The sequence below is a fragment of the Hyperoodon ampullatus genome (assembly GCF_949752795.1).
Source record: "Hyperoodon ampullatus genome assembly, chromosome: X".
Taxonomy (NCBI): Eukaryota; Metazoa; Chordata; class Mammalia; order Artiodactyla; family Ziphiidae; genus Hyperoodon; species Hyperoodon ampullatus.
In genome coordinates this window covers 91,848,827-91,868,137 of record NC_136913.1, presented here as the reverse complement: position 1 = coordinate 91,868,137, position 19,311 = coordinate 91,848,827, and the positions used below count along the sequence as shown (strand labels likewise).

The 19,311-nt window shown below is 43.6% G+C and overlaps 1 protein-coding gene across 1 annotated transcript in view; it reads right to left on the bottom strand.

Annotated features, from left to right (window-relative positions):
• LOC307069506 (uncharacterized protein) overlaps positions 1–16,206 on the bottom strand; it is a 40,087-nt gene extending 23,881 nt beyond the window's left edge. The window contains exons 1-2 of the transcript XR_013811498.1: positions 16,109–16,206; positions 2,579–2,693 (exon numbers count right to left, since the gene is read on the bottom strand). The gene's annotated coding sequence lies outside the window, so the exon portion shown is untranslated. The remainder of the gene's footprint in view (positions 1–2,578; positions 2,694–16,108) is intronic.
• Positions 16,207–19,311: the final 3,105 nt, after the last annotated feature.

The following is a 19,311-nucleotide window of genomic DNA, read 5'->3' as shown; positions in this document are numbered from 1 at the left end:
AACGATAGAAGAGAATCTTCCATATTGTATGAGTTTCTTGCCTGACTGAACCCGTTTTGGACTCTCCCTGAAAACGACCTAGACTCCTTGGGTATAATGCCTGTAGCAGTCCAAGAACATACACAAAGATTGTATGCCCTGACCAAAGGATTTTTATCCCAGGAATATAATGTTGATTTGGATTTGTATCCCAGGAATATAATGTTGATTTAACATTAAGAAATCACAGTGTAGGGACTTCCCTGGTGGAGCAGTGGTTAAGAATCCACCCGAAAATGCAGGGGACACAGGTTCGAGCCCTGGTCTGGGAAGATCCCACATGCCACGGAGCAACTAAGCCCGTGCACCACAAATACTGAGCCTGCGCTCTAGAGCCCATGTGCCACAACTACTGAAGACTGCGCGCCTAGAGCCCATGCTTCGCAACAAGAGAGGCCACCGCAATGAGAAGACCGCACACCGCAACGAAGAGTAGCCTGCAGTCACTGCAACTAGAGAAAGCCCGCATGCAGCAACGAAGATCCAAGAGCAGCCAAAAAGAAAGAAAGAAAGAAAGAAAGAAAGAAAATAAATCACAGTGTAGGGACTTCCCTGCTGGAGAAGTGGTTAACAATCCACCCACCAATGCAGGGTACACAGGTCCGAGCCCTGGTCCGGGAAGATCCCACATGCCGCGGAGCAACTAAGCCCGTGTGTCACAACTACTGAGCCAGCGCTCTAGAGTCCTTGAGCCACAAATACTGAGCCAACGTGCCACAACTACTGAAGCCGGCACGCCTAGAGCCTGTGCTCCACAACAAGAGAAGCCACTGCAAGGAGAAGCCCGCGTACCGCAAAGAAGAATAGCCCCCGCTCAGTGCAACTAGAGAAAGCCCACACGCAGCAACGAAGACCCAACGCAGAGAAAAATAAAAATAAATAAATTTATATAAAACAAGAAATCACAGTGTAATACCTCTAACAGAATACCAGACAAATCCTCATGATCATCTTAAGAGACATTTATAAAGCCTTTAGCATAATTCAAGAAACTTCCATGATAAGAACTCTCAAAAAACTAGGATTAGAAGGTATCTTCTTCAATGCTCAACATCACTAATTATTATAGAAATGCAAATCAAAACTATAATGAGGTATCACCTCACACCGGTCAGAATGGCCATCATCAAAAAGTTTACAAACAGGGACTTCCCTTGGTGGTCCAATGGTTTAGACTCCACACTCCCAATGCAGGGAGCCCAGGTTCAAACCCTCATCGAGGAACTAGATCCCGCATGCCGCAAGTAAGAGCCCACATGCCACAACTAAAGGACCCCGCATGCCGCAAGTAAGAGCCCACATGCCACAACTAAACGATCCTGCACGCCACATCTAAAAGATCCCACATGTCACAACCAAAGATCCCACATGCCACGACTAAAGATCCTGCGTGCAACAACTAAAAGATCCCACGTGCAATGAAGATCCTGCACGGGGCAACAAAGATCCCACGTGCCCCAACTAAGAACCAGCACAGCCAAATAAATAAAGAAAATAAAATAAAATTTAAGAAAACGTTTACAAACACTAAATGCTGGAGAAAGTGTGGAGCAAAAGGAACCCTTCTACACTGTTGGTGGGAAATTAAATTGGTGCAGCCACTATGGAAAACAGTGTGGAGGTTCCTTCAAAACCTAAAACTGGAGTTGCCATATGATCCAGCAATTCCACTCCTGGGCATATATCCAGAGAAAACTCTAATTCAAAAAGATAAATGCACTGCAATATTCACAGCAGCACTATTTACGACAGCCAAGACACGGAAGAAACCTAAATGTCTATCGACAGATGAATGGATAAAGAAAACGTGGTACATATATACAATGGAATACCACTCAGCCATAAAGAATAATGAAATAATGCCATTTGCAGCAACATCGATGGACCTCGAGATTATTATACTAAGTGAAGTATGTCAGACAGAGAAAGACAAGTATCATATGATATCACTTACATGTGGAATCTAATACAAAACGATACAAATGAACTTATTGATATTTACAAAACAGAAACAGACTCACAGACATAGAAAACAAACTTATGGTTACCAAAGGGGAAAGGGGGTGGGGAAGGGATAAATTAGGAGTTTGGGATTTGCAGATATAAACTACTATACATAAAATATGTAAACAACAAGGTCCTGCTGCATAGCACAGGAAGCTATATTCAATATCCTGTTGTTAACCATAATGGAAAAGAATATGCAAAAGAATGTGTGTGTTTGTGTATATATATATATATGTATATATGAATATATATATATATTTATATATATGACTGAATCCCTTTGCTGTACACCAGAAACTAACATAACATTGTAAATCAACTGCACTTCAATAAAAATATATTAAAAAATGAAACGCAGCTATGAAGCCATAAAAAAGGTACAAACTCTTAGTTATAAAATAAATGTCATGGGGATGTAATGTACAGCGTGATGACTACAGTTAATAATACTATATTGTATATTTGAAAGTTGCTAAGACAAAACCCTCTTCGGTTTGCTCTTAATAAGAGTTTATAATAGGTTTTTCCTTACCTTCTAAGTAATCTCCGTAGAAAGCAGAGATTCTGTGTCTTAGCAGAATAAATTCCTGTGCTTCTTGTTGATTTATCATGTCCTTTATTTGTAAGATAAATGAGTCTTCTTACTTCTAAAAGAGAGAAGGCTGTTTTTAATCACATTACTTCCAATATTTACTTTTGAAATCTTATATTAGTACTCTGGTTAAATAGGTGGCCAAATAGTTTCTTAGTGACCCATGATTCTATTTAGCCAAGTGTACAAATCTTTTGCCATTTCTAACAACTTGTGATATTGGGTCTTTCCAAATTCAAATCCTAAATGAAATCTTCTTGACCTCATACGGACACTGATATTTCCAAGAGAGCCTGCGGAAAATCCAGAGTTTGTTCTTTCACCTTGTAAATGAGAGATGTTACAATAAGTAGCTTTATTTGATAAGTTGAGTTGCACAGGAAGCACTGCCAAATATAAAGAGATGCTTAACCTTCTCTAGTTTATATTTCTATGGGTAAAATGTTATTAATACAAATACTTCAGAAATTGTATTGATTCCTATAAATGTCAGTGCCCTTGCTGTCCATGACGTATCTTGGTGCTGCTTTGCCTTAGAATTAGACAACATCAGCATAATGTTATCAGCTGTCATGCCAGTTAGTGTCTTAAAATGTTGTATGCCACAGAAACAACCAACTGTCCTTGGCAATTGCATCATTTTTGTGATGAACTTTCATCACGTCTTTTACTATGGCCATTTTCACTCTTTTGTCATCCACACTTGTTTTAGTTTGATGCCTCCCTGAAAGCTCTTGCAATCAGCTACAGGCCAGAGTAATTATCTTCAACAAAATGGGACTATCTTGGAGTCCCACAGAAAGGACTATGCCAGGTACTCTTGAGGCACACAACTCCTAATGGCATTGCTTAAATAACTTTGAGACCGTACCACCGGCCTGAGTCAGGATTTCCAGAATTCTCCTGGAGAAGCTGATAAGTTCATGAGATGGCTAACCCAAGATCAAGCAGAACAAGAATTACATAGGGCTGAATGAATTCGTCAAGGACGATTATGGCTTTTGCTTGGACTACTGCTGATGCTTTAATGTTCCGTTTTCTGCATATAAAGAACTGCCTACTTTTCTAACTTCAGCTATCTACAATTCATAACAGTTTAGTAGATCATACTTCTGTAAGCAGAAATGAAGCATTTATCTTTTTTTGCCTGACTGATCACTCTAGAATTTGAATATTCTTACTAAGTATTCTTATTTTCACAGTAATACAATGAACTGCTTAGGTTCAATAAGAATCCTTCCTCCTGGGAACAGAACATAATTGATTTGACTATATGACCAAAGCTCTGAGCGGACTATCATGTTTTGAAAGAATACAGTGTTTTTAAAAACAGTGATGGATTGATTGACTTGGCTGCACCAGGTCTTAGTTGCGGCACGAGGGATCTTCGTTGCGGCATGCGGGAACTTCAGCTGTGGCATGTGGGGTCTTTTAGTCACGGCATGTGGGATCCTTAGTTGTGGCATGCAAACTCGTAGTTGTGGCATGTGGGATCTAGTTCCCTGACCAGGGATCAAACCCGGGCCCCCTGCATTCAGAGCACAGAGTCTTAGCCACTGGACCACCAGGGAAGTCCCAGACTATCATAGTTGAGAACAATATATATAATCAGATATGACCAGATAGTTTTAAGGAACTAAAGGTGACTTTATGGAGCCAATGCTTACGAAGTCTTCTTGGGAAAATGGGCCTGGCACCTGGTTTACAGCTTTCTCAGCCTTACAGGTGAGCGGGAGAGGTCACCTCATGGCAGGCCTAGGAAACTTAGGATATTTTGGGGGCCTTCAAGAAGAGATTAATTTACCCAGATCTATAGGTACTGCAGGGGAATTGTGGTGGTGAGATTTTGGCTTGGATTCCTAGCTTTGCGAGGCTTTTAAAACTCCAATCGAAGTGAGACTCCTTATGAAAAGTTCCAGCAGAGTAAACTAAAAATGGCCTATGTGGTCAATTATCATTCTTGCTGCAATCGTGCAAATAAGCAAGCCAAATCTAATAAGACCAGACACTCTATAAGCAAGAATAATCTTACTTTGATTATCTTTGATCAAAAGGGAGGTGACGGGGCTTCCCTGGTGGTGCAGTGATTGAGAGTCTGCCTGCCGATGCAGGGGACATGGGTTCGTGCCCTGGTCCGGGAGGAACCCACATGCCGCGGAGCGGCCCGGAGCGTGTGCTCCGCAACGGCAGAGGCCACAACAGTGACAGGCCCGTGTACCGCAAAAAAAAAAAAAAAAAAAAAAGGAAGTGACGGTTGAGTGAAATTTTATATTTCAATAGAAAATGCACCCTTGTGAGGGGTGAGATTCTGGTCCTGTTCATTACCTTTCAGCTAGTTTGCACTTCTTCGTAAACTACATGGTTGTGTTACCTACATGTAACTTGGACTAGCTCCTGCTATCTCACACATTTTGTCAGTCCTTACCAAATTCTCAATTCTTCCAATTTCCTTCAACATCTGGCTGCAACTCTTCAAACTAATGTTTCCAATTTTTCTCCAACCCTCCTGATTTGACATCGCTGAGAACTCAAAGCTGACCACCCAGATTCTTACTGGATCCTTAGGTTTTCTTCTAACTGGCTTTGTTTCACAGGATCTAAAGAAGCCCTGTGAGCTGAAGTTGGACAACTTGATGTAAACTTCAAAGGACTCTTCCCTGCAGCAGATCATGTATGATCCTCATGCCTGGAACTGCTGCCGTGTGGGCCACTCGGGAAATTCACTTTATCTTCCATGCTCTGCTCCACGAAATAATCATGACTGTGGATGATCTTACCAAAACCTAGCTGATGTCTATGCCATCAGAAAACATCCACTGTAAACTAGGAAATCCATCAGATTGCCACTGCCATCCTCACTCCACCATCTAAACATGCTTCAAGCCCAGCATCTTCAATGGGCTGTCCTTCTGGACTCAGAAACTGGCTTCAGATAGTCCACTACAAACATTAATCTTTCTTTTCCTTTTCTTAGAAACCCTCCTCATTAAATGCCTCATGCCTTGCATGATCCAGCAAATATCCTCTACTACCAAGCATCAGCAGATGGCTCAGTTGTTCCTTAATGAACAAAAGGTGACTGAATGAGAAATGGACTTATATCGTTCACAGGAAAAAAGAATGCCTCTTCTTGACTTGCACAAGAAGGGGAACTCAAAGTAACTCCCTTCTTAACCAAACTTGAGGCCATTCTGAGTCCTCTCCTTCACTAGGCCTCAAGCTTGATCCTATCTTTGGCCTGCCAAGCCCAGTTTGAGCAAAAATCCTCCTAGGCCAGTTTAGCAAGAATCCCCCCCTCCTTCGTATCTAAGTTCTTCATCCCTCCTCTTGAGGTCTAATCAAGTTCCACCCCCCAGCCTCCCTTCATCCTTGTGTTAGTCAGGGTTCTCCACAGAAACAGGACCAGTAAGAAACAGACAGGCATATAGATAGCTTATCTATCTATATCTACAGATCAATATCAATGGTAGGTATATATATCTAGATATCTATGTCAGATATCTAATATCTATATATTTATAGATATATCTTTACATTAATGCTATTTCTCTGTTATATAGAGATATAGATGTTGATATAGATATAGATATAGATGAGGAGATTTATTATAGTAATTGGCTCATGAGATTATGGAGGCTGAGAAGTCCTACAATCTGCTGTCTGTAAGCTGGAAAACCTAGAAAGCCAGTGGTAAAAACCACTCTAAGTCTGAAGGCCTGACAAACAGGAAAGTCCCAGATCAAGATTGAAGGCCCAAGAATCAGGGGGCTGATGCTGCAAATCCTGGTCCAAGTCCAAAGGTCCAAGACTAGGAGTAGTGATGTCTAAGAGCAGAATAATATGGATGTCCCAGCTCAAGCAAAGAGAAAACTCATCCTTCCACTGTCTTTTTGTTCTATTCAGGCCCTCAAGAGATTGTGATAATGCCCACTTGCACTGATGAAGGCAATTTTCTTTACTAAGTCTGCCAATTCACATGCTAATCTCTTCAGGAATCCTGCTCACAGACACACCATGAAATGTTTTACCAACAATCTGGGCATCTTTTACTCAAACCAAATAGACACCTAAAATTAACCAACACAATACCTAAGTTCCTCTCAGTAATCTGCCATTCACTAACTCCCTCACCCTCCCTGTTGGCCATAAGTTGTCATCTGTCTCTATTGTATGTGGAGTTGAGTTTATTTTCCCTATTGCAATAGTCCCTAGCCCCTATCACAATGGTCCTGATAAAAGCCTTCCTTGCCTTAAACTCCATATGGCATACTTTTTTATTGACAATATTGATGTTACTATGTTCCTCTGAGTGAGAGAATGTGTATCAGGATCATTGCTGTGAGCTAGGTAATGTGTCTGCATATTCACGTGAGATACTGTGAGAATGTGAGTCCATATGAGCGAATTTCTTCTGTGAGCTTATGTTGGAGCTATACGGTGGATGTGAGCATATCTGTGTGTGCATCTATACGTAAGCATGTTCCTGATTTCAAGAATGTGCATGTGCAAGTGAAAGTGTGAGTGACAGCATCGGGAAGCATCTGAGTGTTTATATTTGGGTCCCCATGTGAGTAAACTTATGAGTATGGTCATGAAATTAACTGAATATATCAGCATGTTTGTGTGAAGCTGTGAATGTGTAAGTGGATGCATGTGAAAGTATGTTTTTTAATTTCAATTTGTAGGCAAATCTGAGCCTGTTCAGGGAGTATGCAAACATGTGACTGTGTTTAAGCATATCTCTGTGTGACATTATAAGTGTGAACATGTTCATGGGTGAGAGTGTTTTCTTAGGTGCAAATTTGTGTTTAAAATTAATATTTAAGTGTGTTCACTTGTATGAATGAATTTTTAAGCACGTGAAGGCAGGTTAGCATAATTCTGAGTCGTTGGGGGTAAATGTGTTTTTTGTGTGTTCTTGTTTATGTGTGAATATATTTGAATAAGGGAGCATGTATAAGGGAATGCATGTAATGGTTTTTTAAGTGAACGAATGAAATCGTGAGCTTCTTGCTGAGTGTGAGCATGTTCCTGTGCAATTCAATATGTAAGCATGTTACTGTTTGTGACAAGGATATTTTATATGGGTAAGGGAATGGGTGTGTGCATGTGTAAATGAAATGAGTGTACCTGGAGTGTGAGTGAACTTGTAACCATGTTTATGTTTTAAGTGCATGATTGATGATGATAATCTGAATGAGGTGGGGCTACTGTGCGTGTGTGAACTGTGAGCCACCAAGTGTGAATGTATGTTAGTATGTGTGAGTACATTTGCCAGTATATGTGTTTGAGTGAGTTATCTGTAAGCATGATAATGTGAGTGAACAAATGAGCATGTACGTGAGCTTGTGCATTTGTGAGAGTAAATATGCGGCCCTGTAATCTCAAACTGTGCTAGTATCTCAGTCTCTGAGGACTGCTTTAAATGTATGTTCAAGCGTACCCTTGAAATTGCAGCCATATGCATGGGGGTTAGCATGTTTGTATGAGTAAGTGAACGTGTATCAGGTTCACTGTGGTGAGCTAGTTCACAGGTGAGTATATTTGTGTAAGTGAAACCTGAATAAACATGAGTGGAAGTGCATGTGAGTGTATTTGCTTCTTTGAGTAGATATTCTGAGCTTCATGGAGGATGTGAGCGTGTTTGTATGTGAATACCTATGTGAACATGTTCCTGATTTTAAGAGTGAAAATGTGCATGTGTAAGTGAATGTGTGAGTGGGAACTCCTGAATGTATGCATTTGTGTCCCTGTGTGAATGAATCTCTTGGCATGGTCATGTGATTGAGTGTTTGAGCACGTTCGTGTGAAGGAGTGAATGTCAGTATGTATGTGTGAATGTATGTGTGTCTGTGAGTGGGAGTGAATTGGTGGGCAAGTTTGAGAATGCCTCAGTGTTTAAGTGTTTTGTGAGTGAGTGAATGTGTGAGTGTATGTATGTGAGCACATCTGTCTGTGACAGTGTGTAGGTGAGCCTGTTTGTGGGTGAGAGTGGTCTCTTGGATCTACATTGGCACGCTTAAAGTGAACACTTTTGTATGCTCACCTGTATAAATGAACTTGTAAGCCTGCGAATCATGTTACCATATTCATGTATAGTGGATGAGCAAGTATGTTTTCTTGTGACCTTGTTAATATGTGACTACAGTAGTTGCAGACTATTCATGGGGGACTGATTCCAGCAGCCACCAAGGATACCAAAATCTGAGAGTGTCCAAGTCCCATAGTCAGCCCTCTCTATCCCTGTAGTCTGCATTCGCGGACTCAACCGACTGTGGATCATAAACATAGCACGTGATATGCAGCTGGTTAAATCTGTGAAAGCAAAACCCATTGATACAGAGGGCTAGCCATAAATTTATTGAAAAAAATCTGCATATAAGTGGACCCACACAGGTGACACTCTTGTTGTTCAAGGGTCAGCTGTATATTCGAATGAGGTCATTCATGCCCATATGTGTGAGTCAATGTAAGGGTTTTTATATAAATGAGTGAATTTGTGAGCTTCTAAGTCAGTGTGAGCATGTTTGTGTGCAATTGTATTTGTGACTATGTTAATGTTTATGACCAAAAATGTGCATGAGTAAATGAATGTGTAGGTTTGTGCATACACACACAATGAGCATGTCTGGAATGTGAGCGAATTTGTAATCACTCTTGTGTGTATAAGTGAATGTGTGCATTTGCTCACAAGTGTGACGTGGGAAATTTTGGGTAGGTATATGAATGCCTGAGTGTCTGAAGGGGAATATATGTGCATATGTGTATATGTGTACGTAAATGTGTCACTACACGTGTTTGAGTAGTGAAATTTGAGCATGTTAATATTAGTGAATTAATGTTTGAAAGTATGCATATATCTGAGTTCGTCCACTCACAACACTGAATATATGAACATGTAGATCTGAGACAATATTTGTGTTGATGTACATGTTCGTGCGTGTTCAAGTGCATTTTTTTTTCTTTTGCGGTACGTGGGCCTCTCACTCTTGTGGCCTCTCCTGCTGCGTAGCACAGGCTCTGGACACGCAGGCTCAGCGGCCATGGCTCAGGGGCCCAGCCACTCCGCGCCATGTGGGATCTTCCCGGACCGGGACACGAACCCGTGTAATTGAGTGAATTTGTGAGCTTGGTGTGACCATATTTGTGTGCAAGTGAATATATGAGCTTGTTACTCTTAGTGACAATAATAATGTGCATGCGTGAATGGGTGTTTATAACTGCAATGAGCATATCTGCAAGTGAGTTAATTTGTACTCACTTTCGTGAGTGAATGAATACGTAATTCAGCTCATGAGAGTGAGTGAGGTGTGGGATACTTTTTGTGAGTGTGTGAAAGTATGAACATTTGGGTGTGAATGTACGTTAGTTACCATGTGTATGGATGAGGGTAAGTTGTCACTATATGCTTTTGCATAGTGAATGCAAGTGGTAATGTGAGTGAATGTGTAACCACGTGCTTCTATGTGAGCATCTATCTTCTTTAGAGTGAATATGGAACCTGTACATCTGTGTATGCTGACATGTTTGTGTGTTCAACTGTATGTTTAAATTTGTGACCATGTGTACAGCTGTTATCATGTTTCTCTGAGTTAGTGAATATGTATAGTTTATTACTGTGAGTTGAATCGTTCAGTGTATTTCTGCGAGTGAAATACGAACATGAGTGTAAGTGCATGTGAGTGTATATTCTTCTGTGAGTGACTACTGGACCTTCACCTAGAAGTGAGCACACTTATGTGTAAGTGTCCATGGGAGCACGTTCCTGATTTTCACAATATTAATGTGCATGTATAAGTGAATGTGTTCGTGGGAGCATCTTAGTATATATGTTTGAGTCCCCGTGTGAATGAATTTGTGGGTACGCTCATGTGATTGAGTGGCCGTTTGAGTAGGTTTGTGCGAAGGAGTGAATGTGTCAGTATGCATGAATGTTTCTATGTCTTTGAATGTGAGCAACTTTGTGGGCATATTTGAATGAGTATTTGAGTATGTTTTGTGAGTGACTGTGTGAGCATGTTCATGTACGCAAGCATGCCTTCTATGACGGTTTAAGTGTGAGCCGGCTCATGGGTGATTGTGTTCTTAAGTGTAAATTTGTGTTTACAAAGTGAATATTTGTGTTCCCATCTCTACGCGTCCATTTGTTAGCATGTGCAATCCTATTAGCATATTAGTGGGTATGAGCAGGTGGTTTTCATGTGATCTTGATAACGTACAACTATATTTGAATAACCTACTCTGAGAGCATGTGTGAGTGAATGGGATTTTATGTAACTGAGCGAATGGGTGAGATTCTTAGTGTACGTTCTTGAGCAAGTGAGTCTGTAAGCATGCTGTGTTTGTGACAATGATAATTTGCATGGAAAAGTGAATGTGTGAGTGTGTGCAGATACATGCAATGAATGTGTCTAGAATGTGAGGGAATTTGTAATCACTTTCGTGTGTATAAGTGAGTATGTGATTATGCTTATGCGAGTGTGGTACGAGCTACTTTGTGGGAATGTTTGAGGATCTGAGTGTGCATATGTTAGTATGGGTATGTGTGTGAGCCAGTTTGTATGTGCATTTGAGTGAGTGAACTATAAGCATGTAAACAGGACGAGGGAATGTTTGAGCGTGTGAACATATGTAAGCATGTACACTCGTGAGAATGAATGTGTAAACTTATACATGTGACAGTGTGTTAGGATGGCATTTGAAAGTTGACATATGTGTGTTTTAAAGTGTATGTTTCATAGTGGATGTGAGCATGTTTTTGTGTGAGGGTTCTTACAAGCATGATCCTGATCTTCTCAATGTTAATCTGCATGTGTAAGTGAATGTCTCAGTGGGAGCCTCTGTGTGAATGAATGTGGGCATGGTCATGTGGCTGAGTGAATGTCACCATGTTGTGTGACTGAATGTGTCAGTCTGTGTGTGTGAATGCATGTCTTTGAATATGAGTGACTTTGTGGGCATATTTCAATGCGTGAATGCTTAAACTTTTTGCTGAGTGATGAATGTGTGAGTGTGTGTATATACGTATGTCTCTGTGTAAGTGTATGTGTGAGCCGGCTCATGCTCCTTCATTGTGAGCAAGCATTTTTCAAGTGATGTTTCGTTGCACTCATTGTATGTATGGATGGTGAGCATGTCCAGACACGTTAGCATGTTTCTGTGTAGTGACTATATGGTGGGTTTCTTTTTTATCTTGTTTATGTGGGAGTACATCTGAGTCAGGTCATGTGTGAAAGTGTGTTGTAAGGGAAAGTGTTTTACGTGTTGTAAGATTTTGTGAGATTCTTGGTGACTGTAAGAAGATTTCTGTGCAAGTGAATGTATAAGCATGTTTCCGTTTGAGACAATGAGAATTTGCATAAAACTGAAAGTGAATGTGTGATTGTGGAACTCTAAACCTAATATGTATGGCGTATGAATGAATTTTTTATCATATTCATCTGTGTGAATGTGTGGTAATACTTCTGTGACTCACTGAGTTGTCGGCATGATTGTGTGAGTGAAGGGAAGTGTGTGTGTGAGTGCGAATGTATGCATGTTTACGTATGTGAGGAACTCGTCAGGATGTTCACTGCAAGAAGTGAACTATACTCATCTTAATGTTGGTCAGCCAGTGTGTGATCCTGTGTGTATATGTGAGGATGCACATTTTTGAAAGTGATTATGTGAATGTGTACGTGTCTTGGAGTATGATCACGGAAGAATATTTGAGTGGTCAAGTAAATGTTTGTTGGTGTTCATGTGTATGCATTACCTTGTGACCATATGCTTGGATGAAAGCATGTTCACGGGCGTGTATGAATGTATTTTATGCTCATATTCATGCATGTATACTGTGTGGGTGAAATGTGAGCGCATGACTTGAGTTCATGTGAGCGTATGGATTAATGAATGCGTGAGCTTTGTGGTGAGCACGAGCATATTTGTGTGCAAGGGCGTACGTGAGCATGTTCCTGATGGTGAGCATGTTAATGTGGGTAGCTAAATGGGAGCACTGGAGAGTATATTTTTGGGTATCCCTGTGAGAGAAACGGTAATCATGGTATGCGACTGAGTGAAGGTGTCAGCTCATTTTTATGGAGTGAATGTATCAGTGTGTTTGTATGAGCAGCTCTGAGTATGTACATCAGTGAAATTGTGAGCATGTTCAAGTGAGGGAGTCAATGTCTGACCACGCTCATGGAAATGACTGAAGTTGTGAGCATACCTGAGTAAACGTGCGAGCATATGGTGCGAATGTGAATGAGTAGTATTGAGTTTTTAGTCAGTATGTTCATTTGGATGAGTCAACACTACGTGTGTTAATGCAATTGTGTGTCTATAGGTGACGATGCACACTGTGAGCATGAATACATGAACTTTTACACGTCTTCAAGTGTGATTATATTTGAAATGTTTGAATTTATTGAAAAAGCATTTGTGTGTGCATGTGAATGTGCGAGCATGTTCATGAATGATAGCATATTCATGTAGGTGTGACGGCTTATTGTGTTTATTTATGTGAGCTTGTTAAAGTGTGAGTACACTGTATGAGTGGAATGTGAGCATGGGAGTATGTTTATGAGTTTATGTGAGTGAATGCTGGGGCTTCGTGACGAGTGTGACCATGTTTACGTGCAAGTGTATATGTAGGTTCCTGATTGTGAGCATGTTCAGGTGCATGAAAAGTGAATGGGTGTGTTGGGAAATGAATATAGGTCTCTATGTGCATGAAACGGTCAGCATGCTCATGTGGTTGAATGACTGCTTGAGTAGGTTTATGTGCAGTGAATGTGTCAGTGTGTGTATGTGTGCATCTGAGAGTGTTTATGTATGAGGGAATTCATCAGCATGTTCTTAGGAGTTCATGTGTGAAAGCGTCTTGTTACTAGGTGAGTGTACGTTACTGGGTATATGCAAGCCTTTCCACGGCTGAGAGTGCCTTATTGTGAAGGAGTCTGTATATTTAAGTGAATATTTTGTGTGTACTCATCTGTATGAGTGAATTGGTGAGCATCTGAGTGCATGTCAGCATATTCTTATGTGATGATTGTGTATGTGTGTTTTTGTGTGATATGTGAATGTAAGTATACTTGTATAAGGGAATGTATGGAAGTATGTGTGTGAGTGTACTTTTTTCTGAGTTTGAGATAACTTGTGAGCTTCTTGGGAGGTGTGAGCATGTTTGTTTTGACGTGCCTACGTGAGTTAATTCCTGTTTGTGACAATATGGGTAAGTGAATGTGTGATTGTTTGCACATAAATGTAATGAGTATGTTGTGACAGCACTGTGGCAATGGCGACCTACAAGAATGTCCTGGGCTTCCCTGGTGGCACAGTGGTTGAGCGTCTGCCTGCCGATGCAGGGGACACGGGTTCGTGCCCCAGTCCGGAGAGATCCCACATGCCGCGGAGCGGCTGGGCCCGTGAGCCATGGCCGCTGAGCCTGCACGTCCGGAGCCTGTGCTCCGCAACGGGAGAGGCCACAACAGTGAGAGGCCCGCGAACCGAAAAAAAAAAAAAAAAAGAATCCGCCTGCCAATGGAGGGGACACGGGTTTGAACCCTGGTCCGGGAAGATCCCGCATGCCACGGAGCAACTAAGCCGTGCGCCACAACTACTGAGCCTGAGCTCGAGAGCCCGCGAACCACAACTACTGAGCCCACATGCGGCAACTACTGAAGCCCGGGCACCTAGAGCCCGTGCCCCACAACAAGAGAAGCCACCGCAGTGAGAAGCCCGTGTACCTCAACGAAGAGAAGCCCCCACTCGCGGGAACTAGAGAAAACCCGCGCGCAGCAACGAACACACAACACAGACAAAAGTAAAAAAAGAAAAAAAAAAAAAAACATGTAATGGACTGAATTCTGTTCCCCCCAAATTCGTATGTTGAAGCCCTAACCCCACTGTGACTATATTTGGAGATATGGCCTTAAGGTTAAACGAGGTCATAAGCTTGGAGGTCTAATCCAATAGGGGGGTATCCCTATAAAAAGAGGAACAGACGCCACAGAGCTCTCTCTCTCCCCACACTGAACAAAGTAAAGGCCATGTGAGGACACAGTAAGAAGCCAGCTGTCTGCCAAGGACAAAGGTCTCACCAGGGTATAAATTCTTTTAGCAAATTCTAGACTTCCAACTGGATTGAATTGTGGACCTTTGTACCAATTTAAATTGTTTCCTCCCTCTGCATTCAAGTTTTCTGATTTCTTTCTCTCTGATTCTTTTTGCTTGTTTGTTTGTCACTGGATGTACTTTGTGTGTGTGGGTGAGAGGGTGTGTCCTCTCTAATCTGCTCATATTTATAGATTTCTTCCTTCAGAGAGCATCAAACCAGTTTCATTAGGGATAGAAGCCACCCCTATGGCAATGGTTGCTTAATAATTCTTAAGGACTCTGGCTTAAGTTGGGGTTAATTTCATCACTGTGTCACAAAAGTGCCATGGTTGCTTTTCCCTATCATTAGGATGATCAGGATTTTTACTGCAACAGAGGCATACGCAAAGGAGTGGCACAGCAGAAGATTGCTGGGCCCCCAAGCCAGAGGTGGGTGGACTGAAACCATCTTCTCCTATGGTGCTGCCACTTGCACTGCATGGAATTATTATTATTATTATTTTGTCTTTTCTCTCTATACAAATTCCCTCAGAATATTTTAGATTTCTAGCAGGGCAAATTTACAGCTGTGGGTTTTATCTCCATTTAATCATGAGTGGTCCAGACCTTTTCGGTGCTTATGGGGGCAGGTTCGGAGGCACACTGACCCACCTCTTGGGCAGCCCAGGAGAGGAGGACATCGCAGGCCATGCAGGACACGTGGGGGTTGCATTCTGGAACAGCGTGAACCAGAAGGCTCTGTGGGAGGCGGGCTTTGCAGTACTAAGAGGGTGAGGTACTCCCTGGTGCCTAAGCAAGGATGTGATTGGCTTGTTTGAATCGTTCTGCTGGCTGACAAGGAAACACTATTCAGGGGTAAGAAGCAGGAATGCATCCGGTGCATTTAATAAGAAGGGTTGTTGCTAGAGGACCCTATCTGGCGGAGCAGAGTGGGGAGCGGAATCTGGGATTAGGCCGTTCGAGGCCCTCCCAGTTTTACCAGCCGTCAACTCAGCACGGAATACTAACTTTAGCCCTCACCGCACCATCACCCCCTCCCCCCGCGCACTCACACACAGGGGCCAGTATACCTGGCTGAGGAGAACTCAGGCCCTGGAGACGGAGGGGTGGACCCTGGGGCGGTAGCTCCCCGACCCCCGCCATTTCAGCGCTATTAGGTACCACAGCAACACAGGGGCTGAAACAAGGGGGCTCCATCGCAGCTGCACGTGCCCAGCCCCACCACCAACTCCTCTACGGACTGGCCAGCAGGCAGCGCGCGTGGGCAGCGGTTCAAAAGCCCAGGCCCACGTCTGCTCCAGCCGCCTCCTTCTAAGAGGTCGCCCACTCACCCTCTGCCCGCCCAGCTCACGGCAGCCTGGCGACCCCGCTCACCAATCAAAGAAGTCCAGAACGACGTCAGGAACATCAGGCGAGGAGAGGTCAGAAGCCAAAGTGGAATTTCCAGCTGGGATTGGGGTCGTCGCCCGCCAAGGGCCGGGTCCTGATGAGGAGTTAGGCGCACAGCGGCCCGCCGCATGTCGGGACGCCATAGCTCCGACTGTCCGAGGACGCTCGAGAACGCTGCGGAGCGGGAGGCCGACAGACGACGGGGGGCGCGGGATAACCAAGAGGAGCGGGGCGAGGAGGTCGTGCTTCTGCAAAGAGCCGCCTGTAAGGTGCGAACATCGAGGCCAAGGGGAGCGCGGAGGGTGCGGGTCGACCAGCGGCCCTGAGCCAGGGAGCGGCAAGAAGAGCAGCAGCCCAGCAACTTCACTCCACGCAGCACCCCGACCACAAACCCAGCCGCTGCAGACAGCTCGGGGTCGGACGCACTGCTGGCGGCCGCTGGGCGGGCCTGAGGCCCGGCGCACAACTGGCTCCGCCCACCCCGATGGCAAGCGAGCTTCGCCAATCAGGCAGGCGCCGGGAGACTTTCAACGAGCTGCACGGTCCCGCCTCCTACCACAGCCTGTGTGCCGCCCAGCCCTCTGCTCCTTCTGGCGTCTGCAGTCATTCCCGGGTCAGCCGCAGTTCCAGCTCCCTGGCAGCTGGAGAGCTGGGCCGGGGGTCGGCGGCGCGGGGCACCCCGCCCTGCACCTCCCCTCTGCAAAAACGCAAAATGTGCTTTTCACTTGGAACAGCGTATCCCCAAGAGTTTGCTTTTTGTGGTGAAAGTAGTAATTTGACCACCCGGGCTCAATCTGCGTTTTGAAAATACTGGACACCTTTGAGGAATCAGGACCTAGTTGACTGGTGGTCATTCCCTGACCCTCGGGCCTCCAGTGAACCAGACTGCCTGTCCTCTGGAAGGCATAGAGGAGGTTCAACCAGTGCGTCTTGTGACACGGTTCTGGCCCATCATCAGGACCGAAATTGGGCTCCAGGAGCCCCCCTCCCATAGCTAAGGGATGCACAGTTGAAGTGAGGGTTCTTGGCTGACAGCATTGAAGGGGAAAAGAAGGCAACGGTCAGTGTATGGGATCTTCAAGGCAGTGAGCCCCCGGAGAGCAGGCCACTCTAATGCTCCAGCATTCTGGCCCCGCATGTGGGGGAAAAAAGCCTTACATTTTTGCTAGAGGGCTTCTCTTCTTTCCGCTACCCTGAACATTGCCACATAGAGTAGAAATATCTCAGAGAAAGAGGAAATGCTTCCACTCATTCACTACCCTTCATCCTTCCCATCTCAGGTACCTTGATGAAGCAAGGTCAGAAAGAGGCTTCTTCAGAGCACATAAGCCACATGGGCAATGAACAGACAGACCTCAGTCATATTCACCAGCGCTGAACCTCGTGAGGCATGCCATGTAAAAGTGTTGAAATCAAAATGGATTTCAGGTTCACTCTTGGTCAACTAGAATATTCAAACAAACATTCCCCCCCTTCCCCTTTCCTTCAGTATTTGGTGAAAAGAGCTGGGACCGCTTGTGTCCAGCATATTGCACAGCTTTACTTGCATGGAACTCTCTGGGGTGGCTGAGTGTTTTGTACAGCTAAAAAATTAACTCTTTACCCCACCTCGACCTCTTCTCAAGCACCCTCTTTCTTCTTCTGTCTTTTTTCTAAACGATTTTAGAATCACACGTGTTTAAAATGTGTCTCTTAATTTCCTTCCTTCTCTTCACCAGCAGAGAATCTTCACACATTCGTTTTCCCTCTCCTTTCCCCCTCTTTTTCCTTCTATTGCAGTTAGTGCTCTCTTCTCACTTACGGGGCAGATCCGCATAGAACTAACCCACTTACTTACGTGGGGGATCCCTCTATAACGAACCATCACAACAGCAGTGGGTCAGTTGAGCCCAGCCCTACTGCTCTTAATCCTGCACCCCTTGTCTCTGGTCACCCAGGCATCCTCGTCCAGCCAATGCTTGCTGGTTAAAAATGAAAAGGCCATTTCAGTTCAGTTTGTCTGAGCATCTGAATTGTATATGGGCGAGGAGGTGTGGGGACTGCCTAGAGAAGGAGGGTCGATGGGCCCAAGGTTACACAGTGGCAAAGAGCGAAACTAGAACCCTATTTCCAGGTTGGCCTACTTCTAGAAAAGTGTGTTTTTCCAGAGAAACTCAGCTTTGACTGCTATTTCAGGCAGCCACAGGCATGTGGGAATTGTTTTGTTTCAAAGCAGGTTATTCCTATTCCTGGAATCAAATTCTTCAATCAGTGTCTCAACTGACAGGAAAAGTAAGCCTCAAGTTTTTCTCCTAGGCGTCCTTGTGACTATGGATATGGCCAAAAACTTGATGGCAAGAATGAATTTATTTCCAGAGCTTACGTCCCCCACTCACATGACAAAGAGCCGAGAAGGCAGCAAGGAATATGAAAAAGCCAGGATAATTTATACTTGTTGAGTTTTTGTCTAGTTTATTTATTAGAATGTACATCAATATCCAGATTGAATGCACTTAAACCTGAATATGGGATCATGGTGTAGAGGACATAGCACTGACCTAGGAGTTAGTCCATCTGTGTTCTGACCCAGCTCTGACCCATGACTGCGAGTATTCCAGTTTGTCTAGAGTATGAGGTGGATTGGGAGGTAAGGCAAGAGGTAAAACACGTAAGAAGAAAAAGAATAGGTAGTACCTGGCCTAGTGAGGGCCGCACATTCAGTGCACAGAAAATAACTACTCAGTGAATATGTGAAGCTAAGAAAGAGAATTTTATTTTATTTTATTTTTTTACTTATAAACAGCTAACAGTTATTTTTCACAGTCCTAGAAGCTGGTTAGTCCAAGATCAAGGTACCAGCAGCTTCGGTGTCTGGTGAAGGCCACTTCCTGGATCATAGGTGGCAACTTTTCACTATGTACTCACTGGTGGAAGGGTCAAAGTATCTCTCAGGACCCCCTTAAATAAGGCCCTAATCTCATTCATGAGGGCTCCACCCTTATGACCTAGCCACCTCCCAGAGACACCACCTTCTAATACCGTTATTTTGGGGTTTAGGATTTCAACACATAGATTTGGGGGAAATGCAAGCATTCTATTTAGGATACCTACCCAATTTCCACACTGCCCACAAAGTGCCATGTCTAAACCCAAATAAAATCACATCATTTTCTTACTTTAAAAAGTCCAAAGTCTTCTGATTGACTGGC